This window comes from Podarcis cretensis (genome assembly GCF_951804945.1).
Source record: "Podarcis cretensis genome assembly, chromosome: 4".
NCBI lineage: Eukaryota > Metazoa > Chordata > Lepidosauria > Squamata > Lacertidae > Podarcis > Podarcis cretensis.
The window spans coordinates 43,172,195-43,189,463 of NC_137173.1; positions in this window are offsets into that span (position 1 = coordinate 43,172,195).

The window sequence follows — 17,269 nt, forward strand, 5'->3', positions numbered from 1 at the left end:
TTGACTCTGATAGAAAAACCTCATTCCTTAAATTACTGATTTTAACGGGGAAAATCGGTCAATTAAACTTGCTTCAAATGGAATCCTTGAGAATGCCTAAAAATAACCCTTCTTGGTGCAGATAACATAGCACTAGTTCTGTGCTGCTATCAAGAGATGGTATGGGGGAGGGAGAAGACAGACTAACAAGCCACTTCTGGAGCTGCAAGGATATTATTTCTGAAGTTTATGCATGGGTGAAGAAAAGAGGGACACCAACCTATCTTGTTTTCTGTGCAACTGTGCAGAAAATTGAAGGAAGAAGAAATCAGGGCAAATGTCGAGGAAGCAACACAATGACAAGAGCAGTCAGGATGTACAATGAGAGATTTCTTTGTCTTGGCTCGTGCTTTTTGCTACCTTGGCAGACATTTTCATTGGAAGTGGAAGGCAAGGAAGGAATGCTTACATTCAGTTACTTTGTTTCCCTGTAGTGATTTATCAAACTGCAGCTGCAGCTGCAACAAGAAAAAGGATTAAAGGTTGCATAAAAAATATGCCCCAAAGCATAACATAAATATTTTGCTTGAACATTACCACCTTGCAAGTAACCTTCGGGTCATTAGAATAATAATATCTCATCAACCAAGCTGAACCTTTTTAAGTAGAGTAGGAATGGCCAACTGTACTATGATCAGATGTTCAGATGATGGACTCAGCTGGGCTGGAAGCATATTTTGCCACTCAGACTGGATATCTTATGATATGCCAGGGTGGGTGAATATGCAGATTTTGGTTTCTCTCAATGTATAATTTTTCCCATCTTAAGTTCACTTCCTCACATTTCCACATCAATTTGTGATTTATTTTTTAAACGGTCTCATAAAAATCCATAAGTATTTTACCATGACTTTCTCCTAATATACACACTTTTGTATTTATATTTGCCCATTATACACATTTTTTCCAAAGAATTTCCCCCCAATCTAATGAGCTTTCAAATGTATTTTTCACTAATACATGATTTTTATGCCCACTTTACTCTTGTATATATATATTTGAAGCTGGAGAACTGCTTCCAAGGGACACCAATGAAGGCCTTCATGGTATGTTTGCAACCCACCCAACACAAAACCTAGATGCATATGGTTCCTTATATGTAACCAGGAACCCTGAAAAGCATGACTCCTGGTTGCATAGAGTTCTATATGCATATAGTTGTCCTCTCCATCCCTGTGCATGTTCGCTGAATGTCCGAAATTACTGTCAGAACTGATTGTGTATGAAGTAGTCTCCTATACATTAACATACCAGGCATGACTTTTCTTTCCCCTCATGTCACCTAGCAGCATACTTTGAGATAGGCAGGACCCTGCCTCCTCAGCATATGTTGAGATGGACAAGACTATTTATTCTCCCAGGTTCCTTTGTTGGGTGAGGCACTAAACAACACAGAAAAGAGCTAACTATCTCTCCTCTCACTGGAAGCTTCAGTTTTTATGCAACATCCTTAGAAAGTTCTAATCAGTTCTGTTGGGTTTTTTTATTATTATAAAGCATTGTATAATAATTTACACATTTTGTAAATAAATAATACAACTGGTTGGTTTGTTTTTAATTCAATGAGCCCCTGAATACATCTTGAGGATCAACTGAACTTCTATGATTACCTCAGTATTTCTTTTCAACAATTCAACAATTCAATAGCTGCAATTATATACTTAGAAAACCAAACCAGTGCTCAAATACAGCACTGCTACTTAGCTGGCACATCAAGCCACTTGAAAATCACATATTACCATATGGGCAGTTGTCTGTAGAACCTTAATTGCTTGCAAGCTGTGAAATGAATTAACCTGGACCCTCTGTGAGGAAGAGAGAAAATTGTAGCTTAAACACTATGAAATTTCTTTAGATCTCCTTCTCTGATTAATCTTCTTATTCACTCTCTGCGCTTCTCTTTGACTCAAGTTGCCCCTTCTTCACCTGTCTTTCCCACAGGTTCCTATATATCAGTCCATTGCCTGCTCTGTATCCTTCGTTCAGCCACCCTGCCTCAAGGATTTCTATTCCTTAACTTCTCTGTGACCCAAAAATCCCTTTACATGATGAAACTGGAGTCCAGACTGCTTTTTTTTGTTTGTTTCTTGCAAATGGCCAATCTGGATAATATCACTGCCCCAATCACATATAAAGTGATGAGAGTTCTGATTTTTAAGAGAAAAGCTGGTGGGGAAGTTAGTCTCTTCAAAGTACACACACAAACACACACACCTCTCCAAAGTACACACACACACACACACACACACACACACTCTTTTCTCCCAGTCAGGCTTAGTATCAGAACCTGGATGAAGGTGAAGGGATCTTGGGGATCATCCTGCAAGTAGGTAAACCAGTCAGTAAACAGATTTAGCTCTTCTCTCACACACCACTCTTAACTAGGATGGTCATGGGTTATTCCCAGTACTTTTGAGTTCATCTAGAGAAGACTTGCTTAGATGTCCTCACCAACGATACTTGGTGGGAAGATACCCTTGCTATTTGTTCTTGGGCTTTCGCCAGCAGGTTCATATCTTCAGCCATCCAAGAGATAATTCAACACAACTTCCCTTTCATACACAGTGCCAAAGACCTGCTTTCTGCCAGTTATTGAGATATTACCCCATGATACCCTGATTGGTGGGCTGTAGGGGCCGACTGATGCCTCAGAGCAGGCATCCCATGATCTCTAGCTAACAGGACCAGTGGTCAGGGATGATGGGAATTGTAGGCCAAAACATCTGGAGGGCCGAAGGTTGGGGATGCCTGCCTCAGAGCTTTTGAACCTGGATTTCTGCCCACACTTGCATACAAGCTATCAGGGCCCAACCAAGTAGAATCTGAGTCTGAGAATGGCTGTTTCAAAGTGGGGTCTGTTTATATTTTACTTCAGAAACAAGACACCTTTCTCCAGTATTAGTCTCTCTGTGGTCTGCTACTACCAGGACACTGACTGTGCTGACTTAAAATCCAGATGCCTCCACAAATCCCAGATTCCTCCATGGCAAGATATGAGACCTCCAAGGAACAAAGAACTGCAGGCAGATGCCCCATCTCACAGACCATAAAATTGGTTAAAATGAAAGCACAAAGAAATCCTTATCATGCCTTTTAATATTACTTTGACAGTCTGAAACTATGTAGGCTTAGGCATGTCTAAGCCCACTGAAATAAACCATGTGAGTCAGACAAACAGTTGCTCTGCTCCATGATGTACCCCAAGCAACTGAAAGTTTAATTTAGGCAATTAAGGCATTTGTTACCTGATCAAAACTATTTAATCCAGATGGTTGAGGATGAAATTTTGAACCTATAATTTTTCCCAAGTGACATTTCCCAAATAAAACCATAATAATCTTGTGAAGCCACCAGGGGATGCTCCAGTAGCTACAGAGAAATACTATTCTAAGCCTAGATAGCAAATTAGGAAAATTGCCTGAAATGCATTTGAGTTGGTGTGAAAGTGTGGTGTGTGAGGAAACAGAGCATACAGACTTAAAAATGGAAAGGGTGATGGAATTGGAAGATCAGGTAATGGGGAATGAGGAAGAATAGAGCTTTGTGATGCTTTAGAACATAAGGGAGAATCTAGGATGTGGAAACTGCAGCTTCATTCAAATGCAAATAAGAAAGGGCATCCACACCACCTTCTCCATAGCCTGGAATGTGATCTATGAAATAAGGCCCTGAACTTTTTTAAATGAGCTGTTCAAGCATCCATCCTATTAGAAGAAATACCTTAATTAACTGATGTTCTCTTGTTTTGTTGGTAATAGCTGATGCATTGAAAATTCCTGGTAATTGAAATAATATAACACAGCCCTAATGAATTTAATTATTTGAGTAAATGACACAACTACTGCTCATTGTTAAAAGCTGTCTATGCCTATTTAAAGGAAAAGCAGTCTTTCCGGTATACCAAGCTTTCACTTGGTCCACCAACTTTTAAGATAACCTAATCTAACAGAAAAAGTCAAGCACTAATAATCCAAATTCTTAAGCGTGTACCTTTTAAAAATATTTTTGTTTGTTTATGAAGTGTTTATGGGGTTCTTCAGTTCTAAGAATATCATTATTATGTTAGAGAAGTATGTATAGAATTATAGTGTTTCACTCTGTGAACTGCCCTGAGATCTTATGATTTATTATAAATCAAATAAATAGATAGATGGATAGATGATAGATAGATGATAGTGTTTTTCTCTCTTATTTTTGTATTTTTTTGCATTTTTTGCAAATGTTTGTTTCTGTTTCATTAGTTTTTCCACTTTATTTCATTTAACTCAAGTATTATCAATAAAAAGCATGTATCTTTTTTCAGCACCCTGGCCAGCTCCATTGAGTCACTTCAGTTCTTAATGTCAACTAGACTTGACAAGAACACAAGTAAGAATTATGGTGTCTGCTGCTGTTGCTTTACTTTCAACCAAGGGAATATTTAGTTTCCCATAGATATGGAGCATGGAGCATGGAATATAGAACATAGGGGAAAGGAGGCTGCCCTCCCCTTTGCTGCCATGCCACAGTCCAGATGAACCTCTCCAAGAACCTTCTTCCCAGCGAAATGACAGTGCCCTTGTTCCACTAAAGAGCTCTGGTGGATCAGACAAAAGCTTAATGCAACATCCTGTTTCTCCAATGTTGGCCAGACAGGTGCTTTGTGAGAACCCTCAAGCAGAGCACACAGCCAGCAGCCTTGCTGTTTGTCCAAACTATCTGACAGAACTACACTGCTTTCAAGCATGATTTCCTATTTAGTTATCATGGCAAAATTAGTAGAAATTGTTTTGAAAAGCCATCTAAACTATTATTTATTAGACTGAAATAGCTGTTTATCAGTAAGCTTTCTCTGAGCGACTTACCAAAAAAAATAAACAAACAAGCAGCAGTATCTTGAGGTTGTTAATACTATTCTGAGCTAGTTATGTTGTATTCTACTTACTTTCATCTATCCTAAATCTACTTCCAATCAATATCATTGAGTGATCTGACAACTATGTATGTGTTTGTGTGTGAAAGTGAGAGGTTGGGCATTTCCCCAGTCAATTCTGCCCATACCACTCAGTTTTGAGCCTCTATCATGATCCTATTCAACTCCCCCCCCCCCATACAGTACAGTGGTACCTCAGGTTACATACGCTTCAGGTTACATATGCTTCAGGTTACAGACTCCGCTAACCCAGAAATAGTGCTTCAGGAAGAGAACAGAAATCGTGCTCCGGAGGCGTGGCGGCAGCAGGAGGCCCCATTAGCTAAAGTGGTGCTTCAGGTTAAGAACAGTTTCAGGTTAAGTACGGACCTCCGGAATGAATTAAGTACTTAACCTGAGGTACCACTGTACAAGTCTCCAATACTTTGTTACAAATATGTTCTCCAATCCCTACGAACATATTAGTTCTCTTTTCTACACCCTTTTAAGTATGAATAAACAGATCTGTATACAAAATCCTATTTGTGGCCGTGTCATAAATTTGCAATACTTGCGAAAAATTAAATCAGTGGCATGTGAAAAGTTGTACTATCAATACCTTTTTTCATCTATGTGGCACATTGAACTGGAGTTCTCATTAAGCATTTGATTGGCAATAACAGGCAGCTAACTTTGACTCCTGTCTTTCATCTTACCAAAGGGGTGATATGATAGCCATGTTCAAATATATAAAAGGATGTCACATAGAGGAGGGAGAAAGGTTGTTTTCTGCTGCTCCAGAGAAGCGGACACAGAGCAATGGTTCCAAACTACAAGAAAGAAGATTCCACCTAAACATTAGGAAGAACTTCCTGACAGTAAGAGCTGTTCGACAGTGGAATTTGCTGCCAAGGAGTGTGGTGGAGTCTCCTTCTTTGGAGGTCTTTAAGCAGAGGCTTGACAACCATATGTCAGGAGTGCTCTGATGGTGTTTCCTGCTTGGCAGGGGGTTGGACTCGATGGCCCTTGTGGTCTCTTCCAACTCTATGATTCTATGATCTTGATCTTGTAATTTGTTCACCCATTTTTAGAGATATGATTCGTTAGTTCTTCATGGTTTGCTTTGGAGCTTTGTGTGGCCATCTGCAAAATTGGTCACCAATTCAAAATCATTTATAAATAAGGGTATTTAGTGGTTTAAAGTGTGGTGAGGTCATTCCCCTCCCCCCTGCATTTTAAGTCACATTTGCAGTTGCTATGCACAACAGAAACGAGACGGAAGTGTCTTCACTTGATGCACATTACCTGATTTGTTTCCTCATGCCTGCAACCTCCCCCTCCTATTCAAAGTAGTTGTCATCTGCACATGTGCAACAGCTAACTGAACTGTACACACCTCAGCTTAAGCTTGGAAATTCAGATTGGAGGGAAGCTGGTTTGAAAGAAAATGAATTAAACAGCGGTATTTCTCAAGAAGCTACAGGACACAGATGGATTGTGGCTGGCATCCTGTGTACTTAGTGTCAAACACCAGTGATGGGAGCATGATGCTGCCAGAATAAATGGTAACACATACATAAAGGTAAAGGGACCCCTGACCATTAGGTCCAGTTGCAGACAACTCTAGGATTGCGGCGCTCATCTCGCTTTACTGGCCAAGGGAGCCAGTGTACAGCTTCTGGGCAAACCAGAGCAGCACACGGAAATGCCGTTTACCTTCCCACCAGAGCGGTACCTATTTTTCTACTTGCACTATGTGCTTTTGAACTGCTAGGTTGGCAGGAGAATGCATACATAGGCTGAGTTAAATAGCACTGCTCCCAATACAGTTTCTTGGTGGACTCCTCTGCTTACTTGCACCCACTGTGAAAGCTCCTTGGGTGTGTAGCAATTGTGAAGTCAGCTTACTGTGTTACTCTGCTTCTATTCTGTCAAAGGAGAAAATATTACAAGTTTCCATTATAGTATATATTTTTGGGAAGTTCGTTATCATTCTCATGAAAGAAGTGAATTAATATGATCTTTTTCCATGGAGGATACATTCAACTTCTCCAAGCTAACTAGAAACTGAATATTTCCTTCGTGACAGCTGCCGTATGATGAACAAACAAACATCTGTCTTTACTCACAATCCCAGCTAATGAACTTTCTATTGAAGAAATTTCCCAAAGGCATTAGAGATTATCACAGCATATCTATGATTTGGAATGCTTAAAGTGAAAAGGTAGACAGGGGAAAGTTACTTTGTTTCCTAACGATCTGTTGTCCCCCCACCCCCAATTCTTTATGATTCCTTTTATCATTTGGCAAACCAACTCTGTGTATCTTAAACCAAGTTAAGATAGACTACCAAGTTTCTCTGCTTGCTGAATATAAAGGGTGCTGGGTGTTTTATTTTATCTTCGGTTTTGACAATAACTTATAGAAAAAAATGTTTATTGGAACACAAATCTTTGAATAGTTATTAAAATACCAAGAAGCTATTTCAAGGGCTGGCCATTTTTTCAAGTTCCATTTTTTCCCCATTTGCATGATTGATCTCGTACTTTCTGTGGCCTGGTGGAATGGCTAATGGTTACCGTATTTTTCCGTGTATAAGACTAGGGGTTTTTTTTACCAAAAAAAAAAAAAAAAAAGGGTTTAAAATTGGGGCTCGTCTTATACACGGGTAGTGTTGAGGGGTGTTTTCTTAATTTGGAGTCCCTAAAAATAGGGGGCATCTTATACATGGGGGCGACTTATACACGGAAAAATATGATAATTGATGGTTGAGGTAAAGATGCTGCTAATGGCATATGGTTTCCTATCCAAACCAATGGAGTGGGTCTCACTGTTCCTTCCTTCCCTCTTCTGCAGCCAGATGCACTTCTTCAGAAATGATGGGACATTGGACCAAAAGCCTTCACCTTCTGAAACAGATTCCCTGTTAGGTGAACAATGTAGAAGAGCTGCAGACATTTGGTTGGCCATGCCACCTATTGCATATCCCACCTTTCAGTTCTGAAATTCCACTTGTCCAACAATATAAGGCACTTCATGCTAAATTTGAAGCCTAATTTAATGCCATGCACAGATTACTTTGAAATAAGTAATGTTTAAGTAGGGCTGAGAGTGAGCCTAAGTATGTAATGCCCATCTTAAAGGTTATCTCAAATAACTTGGGGACCACAGTTACCACCCTGGTCAAGGAACATGTAAATTTGGTACCAGTGCAAAGGGATAACACTGTGCCATTGCATAGGTGAGAGGCATGACCTCTGATCCCACCACAGCAGCCTCAACTATTTGCCTCTGTTTCACAGGAAGCTGTTTAATACCAAGTCAGAATCTGGGTCTATCTAGCTCAGGATAGACTAACATACTGAGCCATGTGCTTTTAGTAGAAAATGTAGACCAAATTGACAATAAAACAGGAAACATGGTTTGTGAAATTCAATGTAAAAGCACTTATTAATTAAGCATGCCAAATTAGCCAATTACTACTATTTTGGGGGAAGTAAATGAATCTGTTACTGTATTAGATGTGAAGCTCCTAAAAAATATGCTTGTGGAGAATTAGATTGTCTGGATATTTTTGCCCCTTTCCCAGAGAAAAATGCCTTCTTATGTATTGTAGGAAAAAGCATGCTGTGCATTGGGCAGTAATGACTGCAGCTCATTAAGATTTTTAATTCTTAATTTATGGCACATTGTTCAGCAGTAGGTTTATGAAATCATCACAGATATTTGCCTTTAATAGTGGTGCAGCATGTGGATTCTCTAATGAATGCCTACACACAACTTCATGACTTGCTGAAGTGAAAAAAGACATGCACACAACACACATACAATTTTTGCAATCTCAGACAAGTAACAGAAATGGGATATTTGTAAGAATCATAAATGGAGCAATGGGGGTCGGTTCAACCCAGGGGTCAGCAAACTTTTTCAGCAGGGAGCCGGTCCACTGTCCCTCAGACCCTCAGGCTAGACTATATTTTGAAAATAATAATAAAAAATGAACGAATTCCTATGCCCCACAAATAACCCAGAGATGCATTTTAAATAAAAGCACACATTCTACTTGTGTAAAAACACCAGGCAGGCCCCACAAATAACCCAGAGATGAATTTTAAATAAAAGGGCACATTCTACTCATTTAAAAACATGCTGATTCCCAGTCCATCTGCGGGCCGGATTTAGAAGGCGATTGGGCTGGATCTGGCCTCCGGGCCTTAGTTTGCCTACCCATGTTTCAACCTGTCACATCTCTGCATCAAGACAAAAGTGTGGTGGGTCCTTAGCCAAGAGATGTTGTTTGCAGATGATGCAGCCTTGACAGCACACTCCACGGAAGCTCTACAGAGACTCATCAACTGCTTTGCCCAAGCCTGCAGCAAGTAGAGCCTTCAAGCACCAGGCCCATTGGCAGACCAACTCTGCGTTACAAAGATGTCCGCAAACGGGACATGAAGGTTGGCAACATCAAACTTGCCATGTGGGAATACCTTGCAGACAACCACAGTGCTTGGAGGCAGGCAGTCAAGTCATGTATCCCTAGCAGTGACCAGAGGAGAATGACCACTGGGAGAAGCACAGAGAGAAGAAACGCCATGGTGCATCTGCAGCAGCACAACCAAATGTCTTCATCTGCCCCAGTTGCAACAAAACATGTCTCTCCCACATCAGTCTCTACAGCCATAGCAGGCAATGCAATGTTCCAAAGCGTGATCTCACCCTCAAAGGTGCACTCCTCCATTGTTTCTCCCAAGACATACAGATGTCAACCAACCAATAGCTGAGTGGCAGAACATCTGCCTTGCATGCAGAACATCAATTCCTCATCTCTCCAATAGCACTGGGGAAAACACCTTCCTGGTACACTGCAGACCAGCTGCCAGTCAGAGTAGACAGTACATAGGCCAATGGTCTGACTCAGTATAAGGCAGCTTCCTATGTTTCTGGATTAACTCTCGGCGGTTTTATTAGTGACTGGAATGCGGTATGCTTTTAATCTGCTATAGTAAGATTTTGTGAGAATATAAAATCAAATATGTTCTTTCCCTTTCATATCCTGTTTATCCATACCATGCAAAAACAACCTGAACTTGTTTTTGACACCCCCCCACCCATGTATTGAAAACGGTCTTATTTTGACTTTATGAAAATCTGTTTCTTTAATTCTGGATTCATTACCTTAAAATGGATACTAACATGGATTAGAACCACCATCCCGGCCCTTCAAAGTTCTTTGGAAGAGGGAGGATGTTCCTCCCCATCCTCCCTCCCTTGTCAACCTGACTGTGCAGACAAGAGTGAACGGTGGTCAGATATTCTTATGAATGTCCCTGCAGTCTAATGTCAGGCTTGTGCTCTGTCTGCTTCACTATCACTTTGCTTTTTGGTAACTCAATCTGAAACATTGTTTCACCATAGCAATTAAGAGGGAATGAAATCCTGGATATGCCTGACAACCCACATACCTTGTGTAAGGAAGCATGGCTTCTTAAAAAGCACCTATACGATCACCCCTGGTTCTTTTGTAAGTAATCAGTGCCCCCTGGAAGAGGTGATCACACAAGTGTAGCAAATGTCTGGCTAGTAAGGATTTCATAGTAATTGTTTTGTGCCCCTGCCAAAATGGCTTCAGAACCAGCTGGGGCCACTGGAATGGGAAACAGCAACAGTATGCTAATCTTGCTAACAAGGCTTGACTCCAAGCAAGGGAGTTGTGATTTCTTCACTCCAACCAAATAGCAACACACAGAGAGAACAGTTATAGGTGCATGCATCTATATGATGTTGCACTTTGCTGTCTTCATGTTGGATTTTTTAAAAATCCAAATATCTTTTGACTTCTTTATATGTATAACCTCTATATGCAGTTCTCTATATGTGGTGCAGTGGAATCCTGTGACCACATAGGATTTCGGTCCTTTCTCCACTTTCAGAGAGGCAACTCAGTGCATTCCCAGCTATTTCTGTGATTTAGCAGAGAAATCCTACTCAGAGTTAAGTTCAGTCTCCCCAGAAGAGGAGTTAGGGTGGTGCAACTGATTCTGCCGCACTGGGCGCCAACACTAGAGTCGCTGCAGGGCTTCACAACTATAACATAGTGGTTTGAGTAGAATGGAAGGTAAGAGGTAAAAGGCACCAAATTTTGGGCTTGCCACTGAAATTTTAAAGACCAAAGTCCACCACTGGTCTCCTTGTGTTCAATGGGGCTTATTCCTCAATAAGAATTACAACTTTAATGTTTGTTACATATGTGCATGAGCTGCTGATTTCACTCTATTGTTTTCTTGGCTCTGCACACAGACATCTGCTTGCTTGAAAATTCCAAGGCAGTACTGTTGATTGAGGTTAAGAACAGGCCTGCTTTTCCTTAATTTCAATAATATATGGATTTCAGCACTTAACAGAGGATTTTCTTCCTGTCACGTTTTATTTGGAGAACTTTAAAGGGCCTCGTCAGCATGTTTTTCCAAGAATAAGTAATGCACTTACTCCATACTATTGGGGGGAGGGGATGGATTCACTGGCGGAGGAAGAGGAGTGCGGGGGGAGCACACCGCCCCCGGCAGCGTGATCCCAGTGGGGTGCCATCTTGGCTGCCCCCCTGCCCAGGACGTGCGCCACACCTCTGCAGGCAGCATGCCCCACCCCCAGAACACATGCCACGCCCCTGTAGGTGGCATGCCCCACTCCCAAGATGTTCGCCAGCCCTACCCCTGCCTTCCTTCCACCCCCCCCCCAGGTGCTGGAGCAAGAAGCTCTGCCACTGGATTGATTGAAAATTCATCATTCTCTGGGTGAGGTTAGTGGTGATAGCACACCAGTTCTTGCTAAGCTCAACACACACACAAATTGACAGGGGTTGATGGGATTCATCTCTGCTAGTGAGCTTTGGCATTTGTCTAACTGAACTAAACTTTTTTCCCCTTCCACAAATCTTTGAGAGCAAAGCCCAGAATTTTCTGTTACTTCCAGATGGATCTGGAATTCAGATGCGACTCAAGCCTCCAAGGATCCAGTCCTGCTGGCCAAATCAGGATACTCTACCTTTGGTAGACGGCCCAGCGCTTAATACTATCCTTAATAGTTTCATTAAAAACAAATATTGGGAAAGGGAATAGCCAGGTGGCTTCAGAAATGAACTAGTACGAGACCCATCGGTACTATGGAGCGTCTGGTTGGGCATAGATTTTAAGTGAGCCCTGTCATCCCCAAAACCCTTCTGTAACAAAGTGGAAGGAAAAGGGATTTTTCTGCACATATATTTTAGTCAATTTTAGCACAGGGAAGAGAGGGAAGTAGCACAATTCTGAGTCAAGGAATTTTTTGGGTTTGTCAGCCCTACAATTAAGTCAGGGGTGTGTGTTTTAATATAGAATCGATAAGCTCCTAAATCCATTCAGGTTTTCAGTTCTGCTTTCTTCCTAAACACAGAGAGATGTAGCAATGTCTCGTCCAACTACCTTACTTGTAATTGGGCACATTCCAATGCAGACCTCATTTTCCCAGCTTCCTGCCTTCATTTAATGAGGCTGTTATTTGTCAAATCTCACTGGATGCCACTAATATCCCCAAGTAACAGAGTCACTACTCAGATGCGTGTGAAATTCCTTTTATACTTCTGTTTCATTATAGATTATATTGTCTAAACCTAGACAAGAGGTCCAGGTCAAAACATATGCCCAGCAACAGAAGAGTCCAACTAGCAGCCTAGGACCGCCAACCCAGGAGAAAGAAATCAAGCCCCATGTGTATTCAGATCCTGAGGAGCTCTGAGAAGATGTGGGGCCATCAGCCCTGTTCAAAGCTGGTGCAGCCATCTTGCTGACAACTTCCTTGCCTGGATCAAATGGGACATGTGATGCATCAGACTCATTCTTGAAATGGAAAAGGGGGAACAGGAAGCTATTTCATACTGGTTGATATAGCTTAGTGTTTTCTACACTGCCAGGCACTGATCTCTACATTTTCTATACTGGGAATGGAACCTGGGGTCTGCAGCATGTAAATAATACAACTGATTTACAGTCATCCTCAAGGAATGTGTGTAGCACAGCTTGGGACATCTCCAACTGCTGTGCTACACACCGTTCCATCATCTGGAGGTCTTTAATGTGTTGACTGAGTGGCAAGTGGCAGCTCAGCATGCCAGAGGCTTTGGAGCAAGCAAAGCAAGGCCAAAGAATAGCCAGTGGGATGTCACTGACCCTTCAATATAATGGAGGAACCCATGTATGTACATTCTACAAGTAGAATCCATTCCAGATTCCACAGTCCAGGTTATCCCAGCATCTGGGTAGAGCTAAATAGTTTCAGCTCATACTGTACCAATTCCTTTTTACTGCAGTGGAATATAATAATTTTCCACCATCCCTTTTTCAGCCTTGGATCCATTCATCTCCACAGTTTCAAGAGTGGTTGCTTTGTACAGTGTCTATTAAGACATCCCTGCCATAACATGCATTTTCAGATGGAAAGTTTAAGCAAATACAGATGAAAACTCTAGTGAATTTAAGTATACGTGTGCATTTTAAAGCCTTAGTCTTGAAAAGATATTGCAGCAAGCCTCTTTTCTGTCCATGGGCAATGACTGGAGATATCATTTCCTTTAGCTGCAAAGGCAAGTAAGAGGAACACAATGAAGAATAAAGGAAATTAGTGTTAACTTTTCAGCTGCTGGCACCTAATTAAATGAGTGCATCAAGTTTGAGGGTTCTGAAGTACCTTGACTCTATTAAAAGCTCCAACAAGTTGATTTATTATAGTACTGTAAAGAGATTAAAACATCTTTACATCCTGTTCTTTTCTCACTTATTAGATCAAGATTTCCATCACAGGATGAAATTCTTTTGATTTCAATACTTTTCTTTCAAAGCAAACCATTTAGCCATAACCTAGAGATGTGATGACTTCTAGCTGGGCTGCAACTGTGACAGCAGCTAATCAGAAATCTAATGTGTGCTATTTGAATGTTCTAATGATCAGGGTTTAGAAATCCATTGGCTGCCTTGTGTATGACACACAGGAGGGGGGAATAACCTGGCCTCCCCCCTTCTGACAATAAATGTTGGAAGTGTAAAGAAGCTGAAGGAACTTTCTTTCACCTCTGGTGGACTTGCCCTAGGGTGAAGGTTTTCTGGGAAATGATATATAATGAGTTGAAAAAGGTATTTAAGTATACCTTCCCTAAGAAACCAGAGGCCTTTCTCTTGGGCATTGTCGGCCAGAGTGTTCAAAAGAAGGATCGAACTTTTTTTATGTATGCTACGACAGCAGCAAGGATACTTATCGCTAAATGCTGGAAAACTCAAGATTTGCCCACACTGGAAGAATGGCAGATGCAACTGATGGACTATATGGAACTGGCGGAGATGACTGGCAGAATTCGAGACCTGGGAGAAGAGCTGGTAGAGGAGGACTGGAAGAAATTTAAGGATTATCTACAAAAATATTGTAAATTGGATGAATGTTAAGAAAGATGTAAGATTAGTAATAATATGGCTTCAACAAATTAGTTATAAAGAATACAAATTTAAGTGTAACTGGAAGAAAAGATAAATTTTGGTTAAATAGTATTTCATAATTAAATCTCTAAAAGAGTGATTTTAAATTCCAAAATTTGAGATTTAATCTTGGGAAATTATAGTATATGAATGGAATCATCTTAATAATTTGCCAGCAAAATTTATGAGTTTAGAATGCAGGAACAAGAGGTGTGAGGAAGTCCTAGGATGAGAATGAAATGTGGATATTGGAAAATATTATGTTATTATGTATGCTTTTTATTGTTTTAATTTTTTTTAATAAATATTATATTAAAAAATAAAATAACCTGGCCTCCCCCCTAATATCAATGAGACCCTTGAGTGCTCTTTTCAATTCCTCAGAAATCACATTGAGTGTTTTTGATCATTTGGCAAGAAAGTTTGAAGGACCCTCTGCTATATTTTCTTTCTCTCAACAGATGGATAGGGGAAAAGGTGTGTGTGGGCAGAGTAGTATAAGTTGATAATGAAGACAGAAGGGGACTTGTCAGGACTCTCCTCCCTTGGGAAATGATGCTGGCAGCATATTTCACTACCCATCTTCCACAGAGAGCTACAATTCCCAGAGTGGCTTAACAACTAAGGGTCCAAAGATGAAGAAGCAGTTTAATGATTAAGAAGAAGTTTAATGATCTCCTTTTTCAGCAGGGCTGGGAAGACTCCCTCACAGAAGGAAGCATTCACCACCTTGCAGAGCCCATCACCCAGCCCTTCCCAGCTCGCTTTTATTAGCCAGGATGGGCAAGGATCAAGGAGACAAGTGGTTGAGAAGAAGAAAGGTGAAGGAAAGGGGAGATCATCTTGGCAAGAGTGAAGGAAAGATGGTCTGCAATGTTCTGGGCCATGCTGTAGGATCTGGACCCCCTCCATGAAGATGGAAGGTGTAAATAGGCAAATAAGCCCTATTTCTTAAAGCACGACAGCTTCCGCCGTGTCTTCTGTTCTCCGAAAGGGCACAGACCCTGTATGTATATCTGTGACCCAATGCGCTCTGGCCACTGTTTGGCAGAGAGAGGGGACAGGCTCTGGGCTTTTGTAACAGTTGCATTGTAGCCAGTGGGACATGCATTCATTTGTGCTGTTAAGTAGCTGTCTCAACAAGGGCCTTAATTTGCCTCACAATAACACATTTTAAAGGCAAAGGTACTTTATTTCATACAATTATTGAAGAAGTGCCCTTAGTATTTATTTTCATCCATTTGGGTTCAAGCAGCTCAGCCAAATTCCTTGAATGCTAGAAGCATATCCACTTGTCCAAATGCAAAATCAAGGTTTTCAAGCTCGCAAATAATGAATATATTTGAACACTCTCATAAGAATACTTCCAGGTATTTCTTTGCAATGCTAATGTTTTTTATAGATACAGGAAGCCAGCCAAGGTTTGATATACATATGAGCATGCCTATATATCTATAGGCTCTGGATCCTGGTAGAATGTGATGAATCATTAAAATAATATATTTACTGACTAATACACACAGACGTACAAATAATTTAGGGGGAAAACATCAGGATATAATGTATGTGTTTTGCTCATTCTGCCTATTCCTCTGGTGCATGGCAGAAGTAGTTGTGTGATCAAAAAAAATGCCTATCAATGCCTACCTAGTGATGCAATTTAAGATTCAAACAAGTTAACGTCAATGCACCAGCCTTGCCTGGAATACAAAGCCTGAGTCATCTAATAAGGATTTTAACATTTTCAGTTCCTAAATGCTTATAGACACAGACGACTTTTGAAACTTGACGTATTTATGGAAGTGAAAATGGAAAGCAGCGGTGTGTGTCGTGAGGCACAATATGTGTGTTTTTTTTCTTTCTCACAGAAAGAAAGTGCATGCTGCGGGGGAGCAGGGGAATGAGAACACTGGTGGTTTAATTGGAAAGTTTTCCTTCTTATAGCGGCAAGGGAGAAAAACTGTTATATGTGTTGTTCTCCATCTTTTCTCCCTGATTGTATTTTAATGCTTGAATATCACTGTTATCCAGACGGCCTCCAAAACTGGTTTTTTTTTTTCATCCCATATGCTTAAGGCACAAATGTTCTTCCTCTGTCAGCTGGAAGCTCCTTTGTCAGGGAACAAGATCTATGAAAGTGGACGAGAGCATGTGGACCTAAGAAATCTTGCTGGTGGTCCAAAGAGCTGCTTGAACTGCAAGGTTGACCTCAGCTCCTTCTCGTCTTTTGGTCAGCTGGCAGGGCTTCAGCAAACACACTGATGCTGATGCTGGACCTTTATCACCCTCCCACACCAGTGGCCAGTCTGGGAGCCACTGGTCACTTTGATTCCCATAGTCAGCACAATGTAACATTGACTTGAAAATTGAAATGGTGAGTGCAGGTTGCAGCACTGCTACTACCACCACCAGTGCTATTTTTGCTAGGAAAAGTGGTGCCAGAACTCATCATGAAACCCTACTCTCTCAGAATGGCAATGGTGCCCACCTAAGAGGTGCCAGAACTGAGCTGCGGCAAGTTTGAAAAAAAGCCCAAACCACCACGTTAACTTGCTAGGGGGTAGGATCTATCCACCAATGTAAGTAGGAAGAAGCTACCAGAAGGTGCCATTCCTGGTAGGGAGCAGCTCAAACCTGGAATTAGCACTGCTGTAATATTTGGAGGCTGCCCAATGAGCCGCCTGGAATATGGTCCTTGTGTTTAAAGCAGTTGCTGATGACTCAGCCTTGGCTGAAGATTCCAAGGAAGCTCTACATGTGACTCCATGGTTTTAGGCAGTGGTCTTCTGTAGCCTTACAAGCTGAAGTCCATTTACCTAGTGGCGCCTGAAACCTTCTGCTT